We start from the raw sequence: 26,498 nt of genomic DNA, 5'->3' as shown, positions 1-26,498 counted from the left end.
ACTACGCAATATTTTCTAAAAACCTTTGAGTTCGGGTATGTAAGGAACAGCTGTGTCATGACACTCCTATCTGAAATTTCTCCTATTATACACTGAGGTTTCAGAATATTCTTTGACCTTTAGCTCATAAAGGACTTGGAAGCCTTTTGTGAGAGCAGGTGCTTTGGGATGATGTTTTTGTTTAACATGGTAAATTGTTTTTAAGACAAGTCAGATTTGACTCTTTTCCCCCATTGAAACCCCAAATCTATGTGATTCTGTGAGTAGACACCAATAGGCTGACTTTTACCGATCTTGGATCATTCTGCCATTTGTCTTAATCTTCCAAGAAAAATATGGTCTCTTTCTCCAACATTTGTTCCCACTAGATGCTGCAAGCAAACTTCTGACTTGGGAATTTTTCTTTTAGGGCAGTTTTTGAACTACAGACTAAAAAAGTACCCACTAGAATGCATAAATTTTTTTTAAGAGAACCACACAACTTTTCTTCCATGGAGAAATGCCTAGAATACTGGACTATAGCTGTGCTCCTCCTTCCAGGAAATTTAAATATGGGTCTCTGGATCTAAAAGAAAGCTGAATATGAGGAGGCAAGGGGTTACTCAGCCATGCCTGAATGGAGAGAGGTCTGCAGGGCAGAGCTCTGATTTTGGCAGTGTGGTTTAATTTAAGCATATGGTTTTTGTGCACGAAGAGGTAAGAAGCTACATTTTTACAGGATCAGCTCTGATCTATAACTTTGTTTGGGGGTCCAGGAAACAACAATCTATGTAGAGAAATGTTACTTACGGAAATCTTGATCAAACTAGTCAATTCATACAGATGTGAGGCAGCTAAAATACAGGAAACTTTGATAAAATAAAGTGGAGTGTATGTATGGCAAAAAGTTGAGAAGACCTAAGATCACTGGTCTGGAGTCAACATGATATATTTAGGAATAATCAGAAGTTAGGTCTTGGAGCTGAGACCTTACAGTTTTCACTGAAGCTATCAAGGATTTGGAGGTGTTCAGGAACTCCTGGGACCAGACCCATTGTTTAAGTTACTTTTCTCATGCTTCTCATTTAAAGGGAGATCTGGAATAAATTAAGGTTCAGAGAGTTTTGAAAAAAAACCCTAGATTGGCAAGCTGGTATTGCATTAAAATTGGGAGTCTGCAATGAGACAAAGAGCTGCAGTCTGGCACTACAGGGAGATGGAGGATATGAAGAAGAGGTCCAGTAAAAAGAAGCAGCTCCAATATGTACATTTTCAACAGAGAATGTGTGTTCTAATGAATAGAAGAATATCTATAGGGATTTTTCTGATCTGTGGTTCATTACTCATATTCCCTCCTCAGATTTCACCCATATTGACAATAAATTTATGAGGAAGACCAAAGAGTCTTGTATTTGTTAAAGTTTCATGCCATCATCAACATATTCTGCTCTAAGACTTAAGTTACTTCTCCCCACTGCAAATAATAGTTTCCATACTTTCAATACCTCGAGGGAGTTTGAAAATGACTAATTGATGGTTTTTCCCTGCTTTAAATCATTACTGTATTTCGGACTTAGAAATGTATGGCTAAGTCAGCCAGTCGTCAAGTGAGGAATTAGTCTCCCTAGCGCCAGCAGTAAATTCTCCAGTTTGCCCAGCAACCAGTTGAACAAGCTCCTCAATATTTAACCATGTCAATTGTAAGCAGGCAGATTCTTTGCCTACGTTGTTTTCTCAGGAGAACCTAAACCTTCCTTGTCAAAATATGTGTTACAATGGACATTCATCTGCCTCCCTCCTAATGAAGAAGTTTTTCACATTGTGTAAGACAATGCCTGCTGTCATGCATCCATTAAAACCCCGTCCATAGAGCCATGTATAGAACAGGGTGGCTGGCCAGGAGTTGCAAACTTCTAAGGAACTTGTTTGTTGCTATGTGGGGTTTTTTTTCACTCTCTTGAGTGTTGGATGCATAATATTTCCAGGTAACTCTGACTACTGTGTGATATTTAATCACCTCCACTGCCTCCCAGTAATCACTTTTATTGCGTTATGCTAGTCAGCATATTTTGTGCACTTTAATATACATGAGGTTGAGGGAGGAATATTTTTAACTGAAGGCTTTACAGAAAATTTTGCATTTATTGATTTCTGTTAAAAAAAAATAAAGCAAACTGTTATTCTTAGAAAATCGATGGAAATGATTGCTGTGGCCATATTTGTTCAAACAAACAAATAATACAGTATAATGACAACGCTATCTCTCATTTCCACATTTCACCTGGAGAAGGAAAACATTTGATCTGGAAAGCCTGTGTACTATTTCAGTCCACAGGAATATCTTTTATTCATGCGTATTAAAAAAATATGCAAAGAGTTTGTACAAGCTGGATAGGGGGGGAAAAAAGTTTGACAAAAATAAAACAAATTCATCCAAACAAGCATTGCAGATTTGGGACTTCTGGGGCCAACCTGGCAGAGGCAGTCTTGCTATCCTTCTTTGGATATATGCTGGAAATTTTATATGTATAATTTTTCACAAATAAATTTTTGCATTCCAGACAAAGCTTTTCCTGGGAAAACTATGCCACGCATATAGAGCAACTCTCACACAGCTGATGATTGCAAATCATCCATTCTCAGTGTTTACCTATTAAAAACTATGGAATAAAAGGAATAAAAGGGACTTATGAATTCAAATCAGGTAGCTCCTTTGGCTTCCTATAACACTGTACATGCTTTTTCCAAGCTTTGTGAACACAGGAATTGCTCATTCAAAACTATGTTCACAGAATGAAAATCACAATCAAAATGCAATTATTGATATAAAAACAAGAATCTGCTTCATTGCAACACGTTTTCTTATCTGAGAATGTACATGTCTCAGGAAGCATTGCATTGCAGCACAACCAGCTCAACATGTCACTGTTACACGGCCACCAATTAAGAAGGATTCTTGGCATGAATGATGTTCTGCCCGAGGCCAGGTCATTGTCTGATGTAAAAGATTGGAGCTTCGGGGCACTGGCGGTTCTGATCCTCTGTTCTGTACAAACTGAACGAGCTGATCATTACAGAAACCTTGTGAGCCAAGGCGCTGTTATCATCTCCATTTTACATATGGGGATTGAGGTGCAGTCAAAAGATTTCTTTGAATGTTCACAATGAAAATCTAGAGTCTGATTTTTTTTCTGAAGGCTTAATATTTTTCACTACTCTACACATTCCCAGCACAGTTCTCATTGACTTAAACTTGGCTTACCTGTAGATACACTTGATATTACCAGCAAGCCTATTTGTGGCGTCAACAGAGTGTTACAACAGCAACACACCCCTGATCATAAACCACAGATGCAGGAATAACTTGCTTTCTCCTTGGAGGAAAAAAAAAGTCGTCTATTTTTAAACAATAGAATGATTTTGATGCATCTTTTAACTAACCAAAAGTAGCATCTTGACAATTTTAATGGACTAATTATACACTGATGGTCATCTAGAAATGTGCTCATTTTCAGGTCGTTATGTCCTGACAACTCTAAGAGTTATCAGCTGGAAAATTGGCATGCAAACACAGAATTTCAATCATTAAAACCCTGCGGAACTGGATTTGACTATCCTGAGGTTTTGCCTGCAGTGTCAAGGGAGATAAAAGGTTTTTGATTCTCTAGGTGTAGGATCCAGTCAGTGTCCTGATTAGTTCTGCTAATGCTAAAACCTTTCCAATATATTAAAATGCACAATCAGAGCCCTGAGAATCTCAGAGATTAACAGTAGTTCACAAGGGTTCATACTGACCTTTGTTTCAGTCTCAATTTGCATGAGTTTGCAACGTCTGCATTTTGCTTTGTGTTTCTGGTTGGAAACCTTGAATCCCCTTGCCAGAGCCTGGAGATGGTGAGTGTGCTCATCTTAACCCCACCGTGGCATTCTCAGCGTAGCTGCCAGTATCACTTATGCATGAAACCAGTCCTGACAAACAGTATTGCTTTAAGCCTCCTGACAGTGTTCTTCTCATGAAATATTGTACCTGTGAGGGCTCAAGCCAATCCTTCTGGCTTTAGGTCTGCCTATTAAGTCTGGTGCAGAGATCGCTCTTAACAAGTTCCAGGGCAGCTCCTGGTTGGTACCACCTTTATGGTCCTACCTGCAAGATTCCCATCTGCCCCACCACAATGACTTCACCACCTTCAGGAAGCAAATGAGTTTGCAGTGATAACCTTTGTGAAGCACTGACATTCTCATTCACATTGTTCTGGTGAAGCACCTGCCTGCAGGTGACATCTGCTTTCCAGTTTACCATAGCAAACACAGAAGGCACTGGAGGGCTCTCCTGTATCCTAGGGGCTTTGCATCACATCTCCTGATTCTGCCAATGTGCAGCATCCTTTCATGACCCATTCAGGCAGTGCCACAGAACTTGGCAGCATTCATATTTGATACACCCTTCAAACCACAATAATTCCTTCAGAGGGGAAATGGGAAACGGGAAACAGAGGAAAGTCCCAGCAACAGTTGACAGTGAATCTGGGGCTCTCAAGATTGTCCTGTCTGGGTCTCCCTCAGTTGTTTGGTCTGTGACTAAAAATGCCCACCTTTGTCTCACATGCCCACCTGTAGACCAACAAATGGCTTCAAGTACAGGGGTCACAGAGCAAGACAGAGATTGTGGCAGTGGCTGAGACAAGTCTTGTAATGACGTGTCCTTTCCAGCGAAGTCTTGACAAGCTGGGGAGAAGGGCAAGCAGGTTGAGAAGAAAGGCAGTAAAGGGAAGAAGCCTCACCAATAAGGAATAAATAGGATTTCACAGATCAGAAACAAAAAGGTAAAGGAAGGTCATGAGAAGTGTGGGCAGCAGAGCCCTACATTTCTATGTGTTGCTAGGTCCCTTTTTTCTCCTAGTAACTGCCTGTCACCATAGAGTGGCAATGTAGGGTTACTTCAAAAATGAGAAATACCTCTAAAGCTCTTTGAATCTGTTAATCATGTAATATAGATTACAGTAGCCAGAAATAGAATGTCAATTTAGATGTTTGCAAAATAAAATAGTTGGGTTTTTTTCATCCACAGCTTCTAGAATGAAATTTAATAATATTGCTACAATAAAGTCACATCATGAGTTCTACTTGAGTTGGCATCACTCAGCAAAACCAACCTCCTTCGTGAGGTAGAGTGGTAGGGAGAAGCACTGTGTGCAGGTCTCTGAAGGGCAAAATAGGACATGGTGGCAGAGCTTATGGAGATGCTTTTTAGTTCCTGACTGCAGTACCCTCGGCCACTAGCAGTTCCCTGATTCCCATGCACATTAGAATTCACCCACAAATTTGGAAAGAAGAAAAAAGAGGAATGGGAAAGTAATCTAATACAGTCTGATATTCTTTTCCATGTTACATTATCCTGCCAACCAATGCCATCAATCACAGTTTTTAAGAAGCATGATGACATTCTAAATGGTCTATGAATATTACTTTGAAATTGAGACTAATTCCTTGGATGAATTTTAACTTTGCTTTCTACCTCCCCCACTTAGTTTTTTTTAGAGAGAACTCTCTCTATCTCTCCCTTTTTCCCCTGCTCTTACTCAGGATTTCCATGGCCACTGACATCTCAGACTGCTGCAATTAAACTAGTGAAATAGCAAGTAGAAGAACTATAAGTTTCTGAATGGTATTTTAAACCTTTATTGGAAAGTATTTTAGGCTGAATGAAAGATATAAGTGACCACAAAGCTACCTGGCAATATTTTTTACCGCTCTTCAGTAATTTTGAGCCATCAATTAATATAATGCTTCTGAAAGCAAGATTTTAATTGAACTATGTAAAAGGTGCATGACTTATGCCTGGTATATGACACCATTCCAAATTAAATCCAAACCCAAAGAGCCCAGGCTGGAGGGCTTGCCTGTCAGCTTGTGTAAGTCCTCTGCCTTCCCATAAACCAAATATAGATGCTGAGGTGGTGTGGGCATACACATCTCTCTATACATATTTGCATGATAGACACAGGTTTATAAGGTATGATTTTAAGAAGGATGGGCTCTTTCAATAATCAGTCTTTGATTTTGAATACCTTGATTGGTATTCACTGGCTGAATAGATTTTTCATATGAGCAAGATATGATAGGACAGTTTGCAAATTTTGTGTGCACAATCTGCAAATTGTTTGAACCACAAAGCATTTTACTGAGCAGGCAATCTAATGGCTGGGTTGCTTTCTAAGGACAGATATGCAGGAGGAATTTTCCTCTTTTGACACTGAGCAAATACAGAACTATGTTACTTACTTTATTGCAAACTACAGCCAGAGAGGATTTTATAGTATTTGCAATCTGCCTGGGTGAGTGATAAGCGAGCCCATTTCATAATTTTAAGCCTCACCTTTCTGCAGAGATGCAGTGTGATCCATCCTTCTCTCCTGAGGGAGGCTTCCAGGCAGCACCATTTTTCAGATGTGAACTCTGTAGGTTCATGTTCCTGCAGCAGTCCCACTTTGCCCCAAATCACTCTTCTTTGCATGCAGAGTCATTAGTTTTGATGGAGGGCAGCAAAGATCTTTTTCCCAAAGATGCTCATGGATAGTCCATGCACTTGGATGTGTTTCTTTCAGGCAAATATTTGAAATATGCTGTTCTTCTCAGTCACTAGTCAAGTCTTAGAAAGATCTATCTTTGTTAAATCTAAATATATTTTATCTGAATGTAGTTGTAGATACCAACTAATGGATAGGCCATTTTTTAACATTTAATTTTGGGTTGAATTTTGTGACCTGTGCTTAGACATCTTAAGGTGACAAATTTAAATTAGTAAATACTTATTTGGGAATAACAAAGTATATTATTTCAGGGCCTCAAACCTATAGTAATTATTGCACTACCTGAAGAACTGAGTGAAGATTTTTTTGGAGGTCAGTGTATATAATTAGAGAGTACATGATCCCTGAGGCCTTCACTATCCCTTAAGAGGGTGCAAGCTGTCATAGATCCACTGAAAGCCTTCAATTGTTATTATTTATCTAATATCTGAGCCATGAAGTCCCAAGTGAAATTAAAACCTAGCTTTATTATAGACTGTAAGTGCAACAAGGCAAGTTGCTCTCTGAAGAATGTCCCTGTTGAAATAAATGAGGACAAAAAGGGAGATGTACAGGCAGGTATAGAAGATAAAAGAGCCCTTCTCAGGGGATGGGATGTTTAAATTTTCTGAGGCTTGGCACAGGGTCTGGTTCACTGGGCAATGCTGCCTCTTCAGTAACTTTGCCACTCTACACCACTGCAAGACTTGATCTCATGAATCTGTTTCTAGTCCCTCTTCATATTCATGCTGGGAACTGAAGTTCTCAATTAAGTTGGTGGGAGTTGGGAGAAGGGAACACCTGGACAGGACCCTGGGGTCCCAAGATAATCCATGTGCTTCAGTAGGTCCCTAGTTAAACTGCTGCTCAGAGTTGCTGTCATCTGTGGGACCAAGTTGTTCAGTGCTTTGTCCATTTTTGTTCAGAAAATCTCCAAGGTAGGCAGCTGTACAACCTGTCCAGACAGCCTCTACCCCTGCCTGGCTGCCCTCATAGAAAGGGTTCATTCCAACATTCATCTGGAGCTGGTGTTTGCATACAAATTTCATTTTGTAACATTTTTTAACTGAAAAATTAAATAATGAGAAACCCTGAAAGCAGTTTCCTTAAGTATTTCAGAATTTGAGTCTTTTTAAGGCTAAACTCATGAACAGATAGAGCATGTGACAGACCTAATTGGAGTGGGGAGATTGTTATATCCTCATGTGCATGTGCCAGGAGAAAGTGGGGACAGGCCTAACAATTAACACTTACTGCACTCACAGGGTACAGAAGTGGCAGATCTGTGCAGGACTAAAGTAGCTGTGGGACAGATGATTTTCAGAGGTAGCAACCATCCCACCTGAGAGGCAGAACTTAATATGTCAGATGCATCCTGAAGGTAGTGTGACCACACAGCTTTCAGATCCTGAGAAAGCATCTCTGAATTTAGGATTGTACCTGCCCAAATATAAGCTGTCACTAGGCTCACCTTCACTGGGCAAAATACTCCTTCCTTTTACAGTGCACCGGAATTGCAAAATTCAGTAATACAAGCAGCCCTAAGAGATGAGCATGAAAAATGCCTACCAAAGGTGGCCTAAGGAATATTTAAATCATATGAATAACACCCAGAGTACTTAAGAACCCAAAGTCCTGTGCTGAATCATGCAAATAAAGGTTTGAAATGTGGCTCCCCCACACCACAGAATAACCCCTCTGAACTGGCCTCACCAGCAGAAGTATAGCACTTCTTAGTCTTGTGGTTAGCTCTTGAGTCTCATTATGATAGTAGCCTTGCATTTCCCAAGTTGTTTTTTTTTTTTTTAATTAAATTTAAAATACACCCAATTTAACTGAAACATTTTGTTCCAGACTGAAGAAACCTTTTGTTTCAACCATAAATACTGTTATGCAAACCAAGCAGAATCCTGAAAATAACACTTTCAGAATGCTCCAAAACAACAGAGCATGTACATGTGAGCTGTGATGAATTTTTGTGTAACAGCCAAAGAACTGAAAAATCAGTTAGTTTCACGGACTTTAGCCTCTGTCTCCTTGAAACATAAATTAACTGCAGATCAAAGGACAATATTGAAAAGTATTAGTCTCAAAATAAGCTTTCAAGAATATATAGCTATGCCAAAAACATTAGCTATAGTGGGCATTACTTAGCCCACACTGTAAATGAAATATATGCAGGTACACCAGATAGTAGTAAAATACAGAAACATGAGGACTAGATTAGTATTAATGAGAGGTCTAACCTTTTAATTCTTTATTTCTCTAGTTAACCACTCTGTGCATTAATGACAATGGAATATTTTATGATCATCTTCTACTACCTATGTTCACTTAGTGCAGTCATCATTCTTTCATCTAAAGGTAATTGTTTTCATTCACATATGGTTTGCTGGGTGTTGAAATAACAGTCAAGCAACACTGATTTTCCTCTCCCTGATTTTATTCCCCTTTGAGAGATTAGAAACAGGAAATTCAGTTGTTGTTTCAGGGCAAGTGCAAAGCATTACATTTTCTGACAGCCTGTGTCTTATGACTCTTATATCAGGGCCTGTAGAGCCTCTAGAGCCCAGTGAGGGGTCTGATGGGGAGCAGGAGTTACTGTCTGGTTGGTCTAGAGTGGCACTTTGCATGCAAGGACAGAGCTCAGCATCTTTGCTCTCAGAAGAGTGAGAGGATTTTTTAGGGCTCGTGGTTTGAATGGCAGCCATCAGTTTTTGATTTCACTGGAGAGTATTCAGAATCTCTTTGCCCATTCTCATCACATCATCATCTGAGCAGGGGGCTTGCACTGGTCCCTTTTGGCTGGTCCCCAGCCCCCTGATCCATGTCTCCTTCCTGCTTTGTGTAATGCATCAGGAGATGTAGGTCTGTTTTGAAAGCCAGAATGCGTATATGAGAAATTGTTTAAAATGCTATTTATTAGAGCTAATATTATGAAAATAGCACAGATAACCACACAGCCTTTGAGATTCTGGGAGCCCTGAATGGTGCAAGACTGAACAGCACTCTGTTCCTTGCACAGCATGCCCTGCAGAATTAGAGAAGTTATGGACAACCCATGCCTGGAAGTGTTTAAGATCAGTTTGGATGGAGTTCTGAGCAACCTGGGCTAGTGGAAGGTGTTCCTGTCCATGGCAGGGGGATTGGAATTAGATGATCTTTAAGATCACTTCCAGTCCAAATAATTCTATGATTGCAAGGTTTCTCAGGTCTTGGTCTTTCATGTTACTATAGGATTTTCTTAGAAAGAAATGACTTTACTTTTCATTTTTGCAGTCAAAGGGAAAGGAATTTCCCATGAGAACTTCTTGCTGCACTGTGAGATAAAGGCAAGGCCAGGCAGGTGGTGAGGGGGCCAGGCCCAAGGGAGCTGCCCACAGGTTCCTGTGGCACAGCCAGGGATTTGGGCAGCAAAGGACCATGCTGCCTGTGCCTGGCTGCACTCAGGCCAGCTGTGCAGTGGATCACTGACTCCTCCATGTACAATAGCCCTCCTATAGGGATCACCACTCTTTCCTGTTTATGTCCCTCAGGGTGGGTGAAGCTGCAATGTCCAAATGCTGAAAGGCAATTTTCTTTTCTTTCTTTTTAATTTTTTAAAATTTATTTGTTTTATTTTTCCATATTCTTTTCCTTTAATCCACTGAGACCAGCCCCTCCACACACACTGTTTCTTTAAACCCTAATATCTGCCCTCTCCCTCACTAACTGTATTTCAAGGCAGCACTAGAAGAGGCAGTGCCATTTTCACAGGTGTTGGGTGGCCTTGGCTCTCCTCTGTATCTAGAAAAAGCTGCAAGCACTCTGGCCTTCTGCAAAAGCAAAACCCACAAGGACTCTTACAGCAGGAACACAGAGCTGCTCAGTAAACTGCAGATTAAGAGCCTAAATGCTGCCAGGCATTATCCAAGGCCCTCTTATTCTTCACAAAAACAGGTTAAAACAAGCTGAGCAGTAAGGAATACTGGACTTTATGATTGCTGAGTATCACTGCCTGGTAATACAGATGTTAACTGCTGCACTGTTTTCTTTTTCTAACCAATTTGTGATACCCTAGAAGTGCCTCATAATAGCACTTCTAGCAGTTTGTCCTACTTTTGAGGTTAACGACCAGTGAGATGGTAGGAAGTGATAAAAGTACAAATATGTAAGAACAGCAGCACCAAATATCCTTCCTTTACCAGACTGTGTGCAACCCTGCTCATACCTTTCCCACGAACCCCTTGAGAAGAGTTTGCTATGCAAACCTGCAAGATGTTCACACGGTAATGAATAAGTCAGTTAAACTTCAGGGTGTGTTATTTTTGCAGTTACTTACAAAGAAAACTTTTTTTTTTTTAATAGCCCATCATACATAAGAATGTCCAATGAAAGTGCAGCAGAAAAAAGAAAGACGTAAATTACAGAAAAAGTTTCTCTTCACAGAAAAGTTATTTTCAGGTGTCATCATCCAAGTTTTTCATCACAGACCAAAAAAATAAAGCAATTTAATACTTTACCGTCACATCTTGGACTTTGAAATAAGCTGGTAAGGTTTCCCAAAAACAAGGAAAAAAGACTGTTCATGAACTTTTTTAGGACTACATAATTAACAGTGCACAAATACTTGATAGATTCATTTGTAATAGAGGTTTGGTGAAAGGTCTAATGTAGATAAGAAAATAAAAATCAAGACAGAGAAAAAAGAAGAAATAAAAGAAATATAGTGTTTAGACTTCTATCAACAACAACAACAACAACAACAACAACAAAACAACAAAAAAAGGTATTTATATAGTCAGCATATTTCTTGAAATGTAGAGGGCAAGTTCCAAAGTTAAGGAAGCAAAAATATCCAGGTATAAGGTTAAATACATACAGATTGCGCAAAATTTGCATTGATTTTAATAAAAGCAACAAATTTTCAGGCATTCATCATGGATTTTGTATAGTCATTGCACTGTTTTTTTTCCTTATTTATGGTCATAGTAGGGCACAGAGTAGTACTGTTTATTAATGAAGAATTTCTTCTGACCTCCAAAAAGCAGAGGTATATAAAGGAATGTAATAAGCATAACTGCACTGTATCCAAGATCTGAGTTCAAAACTAGAGAGTAATGGATCAGGAGGGATTATTTGGGTAATGCTGGGCAGTTCTAAGACACTACTGTCATTAAAGCACAATACACCCAGTCTTTCAAGGAATTAAAAAAAGGAGCTTATTAATGTCTTCAAAGTAATTAAATTGTGTAAGTTTGCCTGCCTGATATCTTCTGGAGTATTTATACATTTTTTATTACAAATGCACATTGATGTGTGTTACAACTATTTACAATCCAGAGAGTGAAATATGGAAAACTCCTGGAAAGTCTCCACCAGCTCCTGCAATCAGTGCATTTTGAGGATTGTCAAAGAAACAAATGAAAACTGTCCTGATTTCCATCAGCCTAAAGAAGCTGATGTCAGTCTCACAGTTGGGTGCTTCTCTGGCTATTACACTTCCACCCTGTCATCAGGATGAGATTGTTAAAATGTGAAGTTCTCTCTATGTCTGTATTAGCAGTTTCACTAGGTCTAGAATTTGCTTTTGTAGAAGCTTCACTACCTATTATGACAACTAAAAATATTTTAATGAAACCTCATAATGGCAGATTAAAAAGCATAAGTTTTTTCAGGCCACTTTTGGAAATTAACTTCTTAGCCTGCTGATTTGCTGTCACAGTTTTTCCCATGGTTAATAAAGGACTAACAAGCCCTTTCACTCAGAGAATAATTGTATGTGCTATTGCTGGTTATGCCTTTATCTTTAAAATAAATGTTTCCTGATTTATTTTAAAGAGAAAGAGAAAAGAGGAGAGAGTAAAAAAGGAAAGAAAGAAAGAAAGAAAGAAAGAAAGAAAGAAAGAAAGAAAGAAAGAAAGAAAGAAAGAAAGAAAAAGAAAGTCAGCTTTTTTGCTGCAATCCCTTCTTCTCAATGTGTTTGCCAAAGTTTCCAAGTGATGCATTTCATGGTGACATGTCACATGTTGTGTCAGTCATACTGTATTACACTAGAAGACGTGACTGACAAAGCCCAAAGTGACAGCACAATACAACACATCATCGAGGAAGTTAGGAAAAAAAAATGTTTCCCCAAAGTATAATGAAAAGAATGCTTTAAAATATTCCTCCTAATTGTTCTCTCTTTGCCTGCTAAATTCTGTAGGACTGGTGAGGCTTTTGTGAATCAGGCACAGGAAACACTACAGTTTTATTTGAGTCTGAGTGTCTGGGAAATGGATAAAACTATGAGTATGTTAGTTGGGGTGGAGATTAGAACTTTTCAAAACTGTTCTTTCACACAGTTGAGTTTGTGGCTGGCCTGACACTCACAGGTAAGTTGTATATTCTCCTACAATTTGGTCATGTTTCATCTTTTTTTCTTGCCATTTCATGAAAGATGGGCTGTCCTAAGGTACTGTGAACAGATGTGCGCTCCCACTGTCCTAGTTTTAAGCTGCCCAAATATAGTGTATTATAGCTTGGCCTCTGTTTTGTTCCACACTGTGAAATAGCTGCTCAGCTTTTGCTCAGCTTTTGCACAGCTGTGAGCACAGGAAAACTGAGCCTGTACTTTTGTTCTGTTATCTCGGTTAAATTCATCTCTGTGACCAAACTTTGCTCCTTTTGTCTCATTCAAAAGACATGCTTAGTTGCAACCTAAACCAGGCCTGTAACAAAGACCTGAGTTAACTCAAGTATTTTTGGTAGAAGACTGTTGATTTTTTTCCAAGCCAGACCACATTGTAGGAATTTTATTTGTGGTCAATGGAATATTTTGTTATTCTGCCACCTCTGAGACAGGGGAGTGGGTAACATTCACCAATCCCTGCACTATTTAGGCATTGCTTCAGACACACACCCTTGCCTGGGACTCTACCTGACTGTTGTAGCATACATTGACAAGGAGAAAAGCAAGTCAGGATAATGTTATGTTAAAAGATCTGAGAGAGATCTGTTAAAAGATGACGTCTCTCTCAAGTCCAAGCTGGAAATGATGTAGCTAGGGGGGAACAAAAGAAGGATGGACACTTTTCCACTTGATTGAAGTCTGATTATTGTTGAGGGAGATTTAATCTTAATTTAACAGGGTTAATTTAAATTGACAAATATGACCTTTAAACTGAAATAACAGGGGTCTTTGGCTGAATACAATCAGTTAAAGTAACACCATTTGAGATTTATACTCTAATATATTTCTATTATGTAATAAATTACATAAAGTAAATTGCCATAACTACCCAGGACACAGCTAGACCACACTAAATGCAAGTGAATGAGATATTTTCTCAAGATGTAGTTGTGTCTAAGTCCATATACATATCTAAAAGCAAACATCATGTACATGGCCTAGCTGAGCTGACACACATTAACATGTTAAGCTATGATTACTAAACCATATATATGTCTGTAGTTTCAAAAGAAGTATTGTCTTGTATGAAGACTCGATTTATACAGTATTTAAACCAGGTAAATTGCACCAATAGGCTTCAGTGGAGACCAGTGTAGTAGATCATATCAATGAGAATTTCAGATGGTCACACACAGTCAGCTCTTGAACTCTTACAAAAGATCATATGGTTAAAAGCATAACCTGCAGTCAAACTTGGTCCATAATGTATATAAAAAAATTACCTTACTTTTATATTTTTTTGAACACCATGTTGCTTTATGTTGCTCCTTGCTGCTCTCTGTTGTACTAGACTCATAGAGTATGATTTATTTTAGCTACTGGGATGTTATGGGGCGGGCAAAGCATGGAGGATTTAGGAGGCTGTAGAAAAGGCTCATCCATTTTCCAAATCAGCCAGAAATAGAACATAATGCATGAAAGTTCCTTCTGTTCTTGCATCATCTTCTTCTGATTTACTGAGCTGAGGCAATGGACCTAATATTTAAACATAGGTGTTATGATCCCGTTAGACACATATAAACTTTTTGATGCACATTGCAAGTAATGTGTGGGATATAGAAGGATTAAAATGTAACATTCAGCTGCCTGAAATTGATGTGGGCAGATGCCTGGTCTTAATTCTACATGCCCTACTTAATCTGTGTGAATATGTGAAAACCCCATTCTTCCAATTCTTGCTGAAAGTCTTGCTCAGGTTTCACTGAGAGGAATTATCACTGACGACTTTGCTTGAAAACATCTGGCCCAAAGTTTTATGTTAGAGGTGTGCTTTATTATGAAAATATGTTGTCCTCTGGTTTATAACAGGAACTAATAAGCATCAGATATAGCACATGCTTCCTAAGCAAAACAGGTTCTTTTTTGGCATACACAGCCTCTCCCTTCCATCAGTGTCTCAAACACAGGGAGTTTGCAGTGTCTCATTTATTGTGCTGGACGAAGCCCACACAGGCTAAAGTATCAGTGAAGTTGTTAAGAGGTGCATGAATTCAGGGGAAAAAAGGGGAGAGAAGAAAAGAAAAGCTGCTTCAGAAGACCTTTTCTTTCAAGTAGTCCCTATTCCTTGTCAAAAGCTTTTGGATGTATGGCCTGTTCCAAAATCTTTTCGTGGATTTTGCATACAAATTCTGCAGAGAGCAGAGGGAGAGGGGAGGAGGGTCAACACAGCAGGGCCTAAGATGTTAGGATGAATCTAAAGTTCCATTGAAACATTTCGCCTGTCTAAAATAGGATTTTTATTTTTTCAAACTACAGAGGAATAGATGGATATTAAAAAAATACCTACTGCTTCCTTTTTCTTGTCACTTTGCAAAGAACCTGCATGGCCGTAGGTTGACATGTGACAGATAATTAGTGTTGGGCAGACTTAAAATGTTTGTAATATAAGTCTAAAAACTTTGCATGTTTACACAAACTTCTTTGGTCTAGAAACAAGCTTGACAGACAAGCTTTATTCTTAGGAGGTTCTTGCCATCCCCCAATTGTCAAAGAATCTAAAATGTTGCAAGAATAAAGTGCTGTGTGATGTTTCTGTAATTAGGCTTTTCGGTTTTTTTGGATTGGGGTCATGCACATCAGCATAGCTCTAATGACGTCAGCTCAGGATCTGCCTCATAAAAATCAAAAGGAAGTTAAAATAAGTCAGCATCAATGTGGTTCAGTCCTTTTTTGTCTTCAAGGAGTGATCACTCTAATTTAGGTTTAGTTTGAGATTTCAGCTTCTTGTGCTGATCATAGAAAAAGCATGTCATTAAACGCCTCGATCCAAGTACCTCACAACTTCAGTAAAGTGCTAATCTATACCACCTGACCCACATTGGCCACACTGGCCATTGGCTACCAATGTGATATGGATTTATCCATATCACACGACTGTGCCAAGGTTTATTGTGACTGGTTTTTCAGTTTTTGTTTGCTAGCTAACCACTCCCAGTTTTGCTTTACATAATTTCTGCAATTCAAAATATTTATTAATTGTAAAAGAAATATCTTCCTTCATCTTATACTACACTCTGAATGCCATGACTCTTACTTCATGCTGCCTGAGAGCCTTGTTTTCTCAGCTGCTGCACTTTTTGGGAACACCACTGAGGAAAACAGCTGGGGTTCTCCTGGAAGAAGCCTATGTACGTCCAGTTTTGGCCACTTGAAGAGAAGATGAACCCTAGACCATGAGCATCTTAACTGAGGGTGATGGATGTGCATTGCAGAAAAATATGAACACCATGAAAACAGAGGAAGATGTGACATTAGTGAAAGTCTGAGGTAGAGTAAGGATTTGAAATAACATCCTCTGCAACCATTAGGAATAATGACACCAGAGGACATCTTTTTCCCTCATCATGCCAACAGTGCTGCAAACATATCTGTAGACCCAAAGCCCAGCTCTACTGGCACATGAAGGAGGGGCAAAACCAAACATTTCTATGCCCCAAGCAAGTTGGCAGACTGCTGGCAGGGAATGCCCCCTTGGTTTTCCTGCTGACTGTCCTCCTATTGAGCATGAGTGGAACTGAGAGCATCACAGTGGCCACAGTGAGGCTAAATCTGACTGGAGATCAAGAAAATCTAAGTTTATCTTGATTCCACATTACTCTCTGGAATTTGGCTCAACTGAATGTACATGTGATCCTGGGACTGATTTCAAATTTGTGGCTGTTTTATTATCTGATTTTGCTTTCCTTCGTGAAAGCTATCCATGCCTTAGTTGCTAATGCTCTTGCTTGGTGACAACATAGCCACAAGGGAAGGCTACCTGGTATGCTACCAAAATGTAACATAAAAACTGTTACCTTCATTATATGTGTTATATAATGGGGTAGAGGTTTCATCTGGGTAGGGTTCAGTTTAAATATACTTTAAAGTGGTCTTTAAAAGGAACAAACTCCACTGTGAAGCACTATTATAACACCAGGGAGCCCTCATTTTGTGACCACTCTGCTTGATGGATGTGAATGTTCAGGTCAGTATCCACAGAAAGCCAAATTCAGGGCTTTGAAAAGAAGCTGTGATATCTTTAGTTTATTATTTAATCAGTGAGCCAGTTTCAGGCTTGGTTTTATACTCATGACTGACTGTTGAAAGCCTGAAAGATAATGTTCAGGGATAGCAGAAAGGGAAGCAGGCTGTCATTTCTCCTATGCATTCCCCTGACCCACCACATGCTCAGACAAGGATGAGATAGGCTTATCTGCATTTTGATTCTATTCAGTAGTCATTGTCTCTGAAAATGTGCAAATAAAATAATGAAGACCATGATAAAATAGAGCAGGAAAAATATCTCTCTATTTAAAGCAGCTGTTTGGGTGCCAGCTGCTTAGTAACAAATACATCTTTAATGAAATCAAACAATCCAGCAGGATTTATTGATTGCTAACAATTGTTTTAAATACAGTCTGGTAGACTGGGCTGTTTGCATCCTTTTTTGTCCAATTAGTTCAGTTGGTTTGAATTAGACATACTTTGCTATTATTTTAAAAAATACGGCTCACTAGACAGTGCATTATTTTCCTCCAGGATAAAGTGTGGGAGAAATGCATAGAATGAAAGATTTTTGACACTATTCCAGCTGTTTAGAGGAAGGCAGCAGTGTGCCTTGTCAAGCTCTTTCACCTCAGCAGCTTCAGTTCAAATCCATCCTGAGATCTTGAATGAAGAGGATATGGTATTCACTCCTTGGAGCCTGTTGAACAGTGGAAAGAACAAGAACTCCTGTGTTTTTGTGGCACTTCAGAGCCAATTTCTGCAAGAACGATAAGAGAGTCCTGCGGAAACTTAAATCTTAGGGCTGACCTCTATCTGCCTGTAGTTCCACTCTTGCTAACATGGAGGGGAAATAAATCAGCAGTATTGCAAGCTGATAGACTAGATGGCGGAAGAAGTCCTTTCAGCCCTTTTTCCTAGGAACTTGGGAAAATCTGCCATTGACTTCAAGAATGTAGAAGTTCTAGTCCCAGACAAAGCTCTGTTTTTTCACAAAATTATATACCAGTCCTCAGTCATACCAGTACTGGTCAGAAATCTCTAAGTACCAAGTTATTTTCAGTGTGCCTGCACAGCCACTAAAGTAATCATTATGAGCCTGATCCTTAATGATCCCTGATCCTTGGGCTTTTAGATTCAGTAAAGACTGTCACTGATTTCCTGGGAATTTTTATTATGAAAGAATGGCAGACTGAGATCTAAACATGCGTGCTGAATGAATTGGTGCTGATTTCAGCTCTTTTTTCTCTGCTTCAGTGAGCATGAGAAAGAGTGTTCTAAGTGTTGGACACACCTCACAGAACCACAGTAGCAAGCTAAGATAACCATTCATAGGCACATGCAGATAAGAAACAAATTGAATAGATAATTGACTAAAAACACTAATGTGTTTTCTTGAATGATGTGTTTAGACAAACAAGTGCTGGCATATGATATATTGAGACTAAATTGTAGTTTGAAACTGCAGATGCTTGGGCCCCACACTGTGGGGTAATGCTATCAAAATGTTGACTATTCTACCCATTTAATAGCTATCCATAGAAACAAACCTTGTGGCATTAGAGCTATTCCAGTATAAGCATAAGGACTGCGGATACCAAGTGTAGAGAATGGGGCTCATATATACAAATGGAATGGTTCACATGAAACATACTCCCTTATCTGAGACTTGCTATTCTTTCAGAGTGCATTGTGCTTAATTCTGCACCCCTATATTACATTACCTTTTGATCTGTATGTGAGGGTGGAAACAGCCAATAATATACACCAGAGAGCACCCTGACACTGCTTCACCAAAACAACTTGTGTTATCTTTATATCCAAGATCTGAACCCTTTGATGTAGATCCGCGTATTTATCTGCCTATGTAGTCAAATATAGAAGTCCTTTTCTTCATGAAACGCACAAATCCCTGCTTCTTCCAGGCATTTTATCCTAACAGATAGCATGGCTCAAGATTTATATTTGTTCTAAAATGAGTGGCAAACTTTTCACTACTACACTCCTGGTCAGGGTGTTGTGGTAGTAGGGTATAACCATTATATGGGCAAATAGGGTGCAGCGAGGCTGGAACAGTGGGACAGGCTGGTATCCCTCCACCTATTGCCCCTCAACAAAAATGTCTTCCTGCAAATTGGCTGTGGTGAGAAAGCAGCCACTTACCAGGTACAGCTTTTGCTTAGCAGTTAGCTGACGCTGCAAATCAGTAAGACCACTAAAACCACCAGCCTAGATCAGCACCTGATAAAAAGTCATTGGCTATTGGTTTTGATATGATTTTTAAAGGCTGTGCAGAGCAGAAAATCATCTATTAAAATATATGCCACCAGTGAGGAAAGTCTTTTTTCACAACATGAGTTGATATTCCCAAGGAGGAAGAGCTTTCCATGGGCTGCAGATGTTCCTGCTTTTGCCTGTGCCTTCCCTTTCTTTCAGATGGAAAGATGCCTCTGATATGATGCTTTTTTTTTAAGATGTATTCTTGTCCTGGCTTTCACTGTATGGAATTTGTGGCTGCTATGAGATCAGCTGACATGTCTCAGCTTGGTGGCAGAAACCTCTGAGAAGGTGAGGGTGGCCAAATGTGAGTGAAAAAGTTTATGACCATCTCCCATGATTGCTCAATATCACAGGGGTAAAAGGAAACCTTTGCAGCTAGCGCTTGATAGAGCTGCATTTTATATTCCAGCAATCTAATTTCATTAATTGACTTTTAAGATTATATACTACATCATGGTGTTTGTTCACTGGTACTTCACCTCCATTCAGTGGCAGGTCCTTTGATGATTTTCAGAAGCAGTTATGACTACAGAAAAGGCAAAGAATGAACGTTCTGGCCTCCTTGAGCCAGGTGCTATATAAACACTTTGTTTTAGGCAAATGTTGAGTTTCAGTTTGTACACATTAACTAGATGAAAGTTGGGGTGGGAAACAAAAACAAAAGAAGAGTAAATTTCTTTTCAGACTCCTACATGGAAGGGATGCAGAGTCCCTTTTGAGTCTCAGAACTAGTAGCTCAAAGGCATCTCTGAGGATCAGTCCTAAATTTTATACAACATCTTATATTCAGTTGTCACTTTATCACTAATGCCAGCATATAACCCTGTAGATAACAAAAGCCTTCTCTAAACAATTTAGAATAGTTGGAAAACTGTCATTATGAAGACACTCCAGAATTGAAGAACATAGCAAAAGTAAGGCTTTCGCTGCTTGAAAGACTGAATGGAATGATTGATTTAATATTTAAAATTCCCTTGATACAGAAATATAAGGTAGTGGTTATAGACCAGCATATCTTAAAGTAATATTATCTTTATTTCATAGCCCAAGGAACCAAACTACAGATGAGTTCCTGCTGTGCTATATGTTGGATATAAACATATTCTTACTCCTACACAAGCCAAAATCAGAAAATATTTATTTTCGATTCTACCAATTTATTTGAAAATGAACGCAAATTAAAATTTTTACTGCCTTGAAGGTAGTACATTTGTCACCTGCTCTCCAGTTGAATAGAGAAAACAGCTAATCTGACCCTGTGCAAACCAGCTGCATCTTGGTAGCACTCATCTTTTGTGCAGAGAATCCAAATAGCAAAGTCAGGTAAAAGCATAAGAAAAGGCCCAAATACATAGGAAATCCAGTGGTGGAAGCACTCTTATAAAGTGCATACTTCTGTAACTTACACAACATAGCTTCTCTTGAAGAAGAAACTCAGCTAGATAAAAACAAAAAAAAATTCCCTAAAGATGCCTTTTTCTCTCAATTGACACTAAAAGGTACATGGGTAACTGGCTCAGGTGTGTACACTGCAGATCTTTAAAGTTAGATGAGATCAACCCTGTGAGCCATGGCCTGTCTCAGGTCACAGCACACCTCTCTGGTACGATAAGGACAGAGATGGATCTGTAGCTCAGCTTCTCACCAGGAACCATGAGATTGTCCTTCCACGCTTTTAGGAACATCATTTTATATTATTTTCATCACCTAGAGAAAGGGCCAAATTGAGCTTCTATTTGCTTGTCTTTAAACATAGGGATCCTGACTTCCCTTTCATGAGAGACAAATCCAGGAAGATCTCTAGCTTTCTCCTTTCCCCTTTCCTGGATGTTTCCTTCAGTGCTAATCCTAAAAACTGTGATGAAAGGAGAAGAGTTACCTGGAGAAAGGTAAATGTTTCTAGAAGTGCTTTTGACACCACAGTCACAAAGAGATTTTCAATCTCAAGTGTGTGGGAATAGATTCTAATCAAAGAGGTTTCACATTCCTTAAATGTACGACTCTGAGTGAAGCCATCTTATATTAGAAGTGATTCTGTGACTTGGTGGGAAGTCCCCTGCTCCAGATTTCCTACATTATTTTTTTACTTAATTCTCTGCATTGGTCATTTCCCCCAAGCACATTGTTTCACAGAGTCATAGAATGGAAAGGACCTCTAAAGATCATCCAGTTCCAGCCCTCCACCTGTGGGCACAGGCCTTTTGCACTAGGATCTGATTACTCAAACCCTGCCCAGCCTGAATTTTTTCCTCATCTTCTGTTGAGATGCCCTTATTATTTCCATGGCACAAAGTTCTCCCCAAAACAGGCTAACATGGCAGTCAGGAGGCTCCAGATAAATGGAAATTGAAAAGTCCTCGATTGCCTTTGGGACATTATTAGATTAAGAGGACTTTGAATTGTATATTTTTATATTACTTTTTTCAGCTTTAATGAGATATCTGAAAACTGCTGTTCCAGCTTTTTGCCATATCCCATCAGTGCAGTGGACGTGCATCCCAGTGTTTATTAATAATTTTTATCACTGTCTAAAATTACTTAAAAGAACTGATGAGTAGTTTCAGATGGATTGGCTTATAGAACACTGGCCAAGGCTGAAAAGTGACAGAGAGTTTAAGTCCTTCCTATCTTTACTCTTTTTGTTTTTTTCTTTTCAATATGTGATATGAAAAGAAAAGAAGCAAGCATGTTTCATTTTACGTGTTCAGGCATGTAACAGCTAGTCATGCACACGAGATTGGGCGTCTATAAAAGCAGATGTCTCTTTTAAAAATCAGGTCCGAGTATTTTATCCAAATTCTTATGAAATTCTCTCAGTTTGTCTACTTAAGGACACTTAGCATTGCAAATTCACAGGAGTAAAATTCAGTCTGGCTTCAAAACCTTGCAATGTAATTAACTGAGACTTTATAAAAAAAACATAATTTGCAAGCCAGCACACTATTAACATATTAATACTCTGACCCTTTCTGTATGAGGCTCATGAATTCAGTTGTGCTACATCTATAGGATGCTGTGACAGAAGTAGAAAAGTGAGGTAATGTAGCTCAATTACACCAATCAAAAGGTTGCTGTGTTCAAAGACAAGGATTAGTGTTAATAATTTTTCTCCAGGGAAGAAAATGCTCGATCCAGGTTCCTTTAGGGCCTGTAGATCCTTGTCAGGATGCAGAAGGGAAAGAACTCACAGAACTAGGTCATTTCAGTTCCTTTTGTTTGGCAAGGCCTATGAGATAAAACATTAGGAAAAAGGCTTTCCTCTGTAATTGTTATTTTGTTATCATTGACTGCATTTACTAACGTTGTATAAATACATTGGTAAGTAGATATTGCTTAAACCTTTAAAAATGGTCATTAAAAACACATAAGAATTCTTCAGTATTGGTTCAAGACTCTCAAATAACATTTATTATTATACAATGAAATAATTAGAGACACTGCATAAAATGCACAGGTATTGTTGCATTTCTCTTTGTATATGCTATTTTTAAATTGCTTTCTGTGTTGCAGTAACACAATGCACCTGAAACTGGAACAATACATCTTAGACATACTATTCACATTTGAAATGTAAATAAATATGTCTGCGGTGAGTTTATAACAAGTTTACCTCCTTTTTCATCATTACAATAATTTTCTTTCAGTAAAGAGGTGAAAGCAGAATATGAGATGCATGTGTAGAACTTGCAGCTCCAGCAGATGAACAGCTCCTGTAAGTTTGATGTCACTGATGACTTTTAAGGAGGCTAATAAAGGGCAAAATCAGAGGGGAATGCATCCAAGGCTGATTAAGCTTAATCGGGCAGCTGTCAAAGATAGCAAAGGCTCTTGTCAGCGCTCCTGTAGCTCCTGCCACAAGCCCAGGAGAGTGATACCCCAATTTGTCCACCTCCAAAATATTTTTACCCATCTGGTCTCATTAAAAAATTCACTGATACTATTGTGATGGGTTTGCTGTTTTTCACTGGAAGCTCTGTCTTACATAAGGCAAGTATTTGAATTATGGCAAAATATGGTGGTAGATAATGGAAAGGAGGAAGGTGGAGGTACCGTCTGTTAAGCCTATTTATATTCTGATATATTATTAACACTTGTCTTGGATTTCTTTGAAATTTCAGGACTGAAATTCAGTCCTTGATAAGTCAATGACAAAACTGTTTCTGTGTCGCTAAGATCTTCCTCTGATAACAAGTCACAGGAAGGGGAGTGAAAGGCAGATTCCTGTGCTTTTGTGTTCACTGTGTGCCTGGTAATTCTTAACTTCACTCAGATAGTGTTGGGTCACATTATAAGCTTTGCATTATACACGCAAATATTTCTATTCTTTGGTGTACCATCATTTTCAGTTGTTTTGAATTTAGGCAAATAAAGTGGCCACTATGACTTTGAAAGAAATTGTCAAGATTTATGCTGTACTATTTCCCCATTAACAACACACAATTATTTGGGAAGAATTTTTTTGTGCACTAGTGTATGTATATAGGTAAAATAAATAATTCATGCAAAACATACTGTGCATATTATGTTTTTCTCCAGTTATTACTGGAATATGTTATTAACATGCTTAGGCTTCTGTAGTGGTTTCATTTTTCATGTATTTTCTACATACTTCTAGTTTCCTCATCCTTATGAAGTTCCAAGCTTCTAAATAAATTATGTCACATTGAAATGTTTTATGGGAATTAGAGCCATAAAAATTAGGTCTTTGGGGGTGTGGGTTTAAATGGCTTCCTGGCTTCTTAGGTGTGTGATTTTTCTCTTATTCACTATAGATTTGCGTTGCTAACAAGGTAGAAAGAAGAGTGATATTTTTGTTTAAAAAAATAAGAATTGTGGCGTTTTTTTCCTTACACAAAATAAACAAAATCAATGCTTTCAAATGCTTTCAAATTTTGTGAATTATAAAATGGTCTTGTTTAATTGCTATGTTTTGATTAAATCAGATTGCTTGTTTTCCTACTTTAACTTATTTTTAATCACAATGCAATAGTAATTCTAGAAGACAGCAAACAGTAGTGGTCAAAATGGAATTTTCCAATTTTATTGTAATGTATCATTATATGTTTTAGATGACACTTCCTCACATTAGACATGTTTCATAGAACTTGTCTCCCATGAATTCTCATTTCCTACAAGAAATATGTATCATCAAGTAATTTACAAGACCTCTGACAATAGTTTATTTTTCCACAAAGTATTGTGTCACTACTGATTTATACCAATGAAAAGGAGAGAGAATTCAAGTAATACTAATTCCTTATATGAAGCAATGTGTGGAAATATTCAAAAGAAGAGTCCAGTGGTGTGAAAATTGTATTTGCAACATTTTTTTCTCTCTCTCTCGGTTTTCAGTGGATTTTGTTCAATATTAGAGTTTTGCAGCTTAGTTTTTCAGAAGAGCAAATTTTAGAGATTATTAACTGATATAAATGTTATGGGGTTTGTATTTATTTGTATACCAAGTACCTCAAATCTCTGACTGCTTGTATTCCAATTCCTCCAAATCAGAGCTTGCAGGTACAGAGACTTGCCTGGTTAGATTTAAATCTTGTTTTGGTCTTGAGCTTTATGCAGTTGTAGGCAGGTATTGAGTCTGATTTGCTTTTTGAAACAGACCTCTGTCACTAATTTCTGGTATGAAAGGAAGCCAGGAGACTTGATCAAATGGCTACACTCCTCTTTTCACAAATAAAAAAAAATATCTCAGACTTCAGAAAAAAGGGTGACAACTTTGACAGTTATAAATATCTCACAAACTATGGTCACTTGCAGAGAAGAGTTTTATTTTCCAGTTTTATCCAGCGACATTCATCTCGCCAAACATGAGTGTCTAAAAAGTGTTTCTGAGTTAATCAATATAAGCTTTCTTTACAGTCAACAAAATGAAACAGGTGTTTTTCTGAGCAGTGTATCTCATTAAAAGGTAGGTCTCTGAAATAAGCCCAATGACTCGTGCCTTAAAAGTTCTTATAAAGTTCTACTGATTAAATGGACTCTAGGCAGACTATCTTAGAGATAAATATTCTGTTTGTGGCTGATGCTGGGTGAGATGAATCCTGCACTCTGCGTCTACCCACAAGAATTACGAACTTTTTGACTTACAAAAATGTGCTGACGTATCCTGCTCTATTTTAAGCATATTTAAGAAACTGAGCGATGTTTCTCTAGGTCTGTCAAAAACTATTAATAGACATCAGCAAAGAGGGGTGGTTTATGTTTAGTTTCATCAGCACAGATTCATTTTGTGCTTGAAGCTGTTTTGAGCACTTCTGTTCAAGGCTACACAATGAGGTCATGAGAAGGCGAGAAAGCAACCCTGAATCCCTTTCCCCTTATGCATTTTGAATAGGGTGTGAAACTGTGCTAATATAATTCCAATAAAATCAATCATTTTTAGTATTCTCAACCTAAGAAACAATTTTGCCATTTGCCTCCATGTAAGACTGCATCTCTCAGCTTATTACCAGCAGTGTGAAAAAGACACAGAGGCAAACTTATCAAAGACTAACCAAGACAGGATATCTCTGATCCCTTGATTCCCTTAGGGGAACTCCTTCCACTTAATGCTGTGCAAGCTAGTTATTTTCTCAAGCTCTCTGGAGGCTTCTGAAATTTATTTCCAAAGGTGTCTATTCATAACGTGTTGCTTTTTTTATACTGCTTTGCATTTATTTATAAAGTGGAATTTATGCTTTTTTTTTAATCTTGTGTGCATGAGATATTTCTTTCCTCTTGATAGTCCCCTACTTCAAGATAACCCCTTATGAGGGGTGAAAGATGCACTCATTTTTCAAATTTTCTACTGTTTCTCATGGAGGATAAATGTGTGCTGACTCACTTATTTAGCAGAAAATTCAGTTTAAAATCTTCTGATTTCTGCAGTATATAACCGTACCTCCATCTCAAAGGAAATCTAGTTTCAAGAGAGCCTTTTTCAGCCATTAGTTTCACAGAAGCATAGTTTTCAAGTATGCTAACTCTTATTGATTAAAAAATCTCAGAGCCACCTAGTAGTACATCAATGGCTAAGCCAATAAAAACAAATAGCATTGTAACTGATCACACACATAGGCAGATTAGATTCTCAATGGGTGTATATCATCTTCGGTTCATTAACCTCAATGAAGCTAAATGGATTTTACATCAGCCCCAGATCTAACTTTAATGTGTGAATCTGTTACCAAAAAAAAAAAAAAAAAAAAAAAAAAGAAAAAAGGAAACATTTATTGGGAGATCAGTATTTGTAACACTTT

Source organism: Agelaius tricolor, unplaced genomic scaffold (assembly GCF_023055355.1).
Source record: "Agelaius tricolor isolate 1412-34295 unplaced genomic scaffold, bAgeTri1.0.p SCAF_5, whole genome shotgun sequence".
NCBI lineage: Eukaryota > Metazoa > Chordata > Aves > Passeriformes > Icteridae > Agelaius > Agelaius tricolor.
This window is presented reverse-complemented; position numbering follows the sequence as displayed.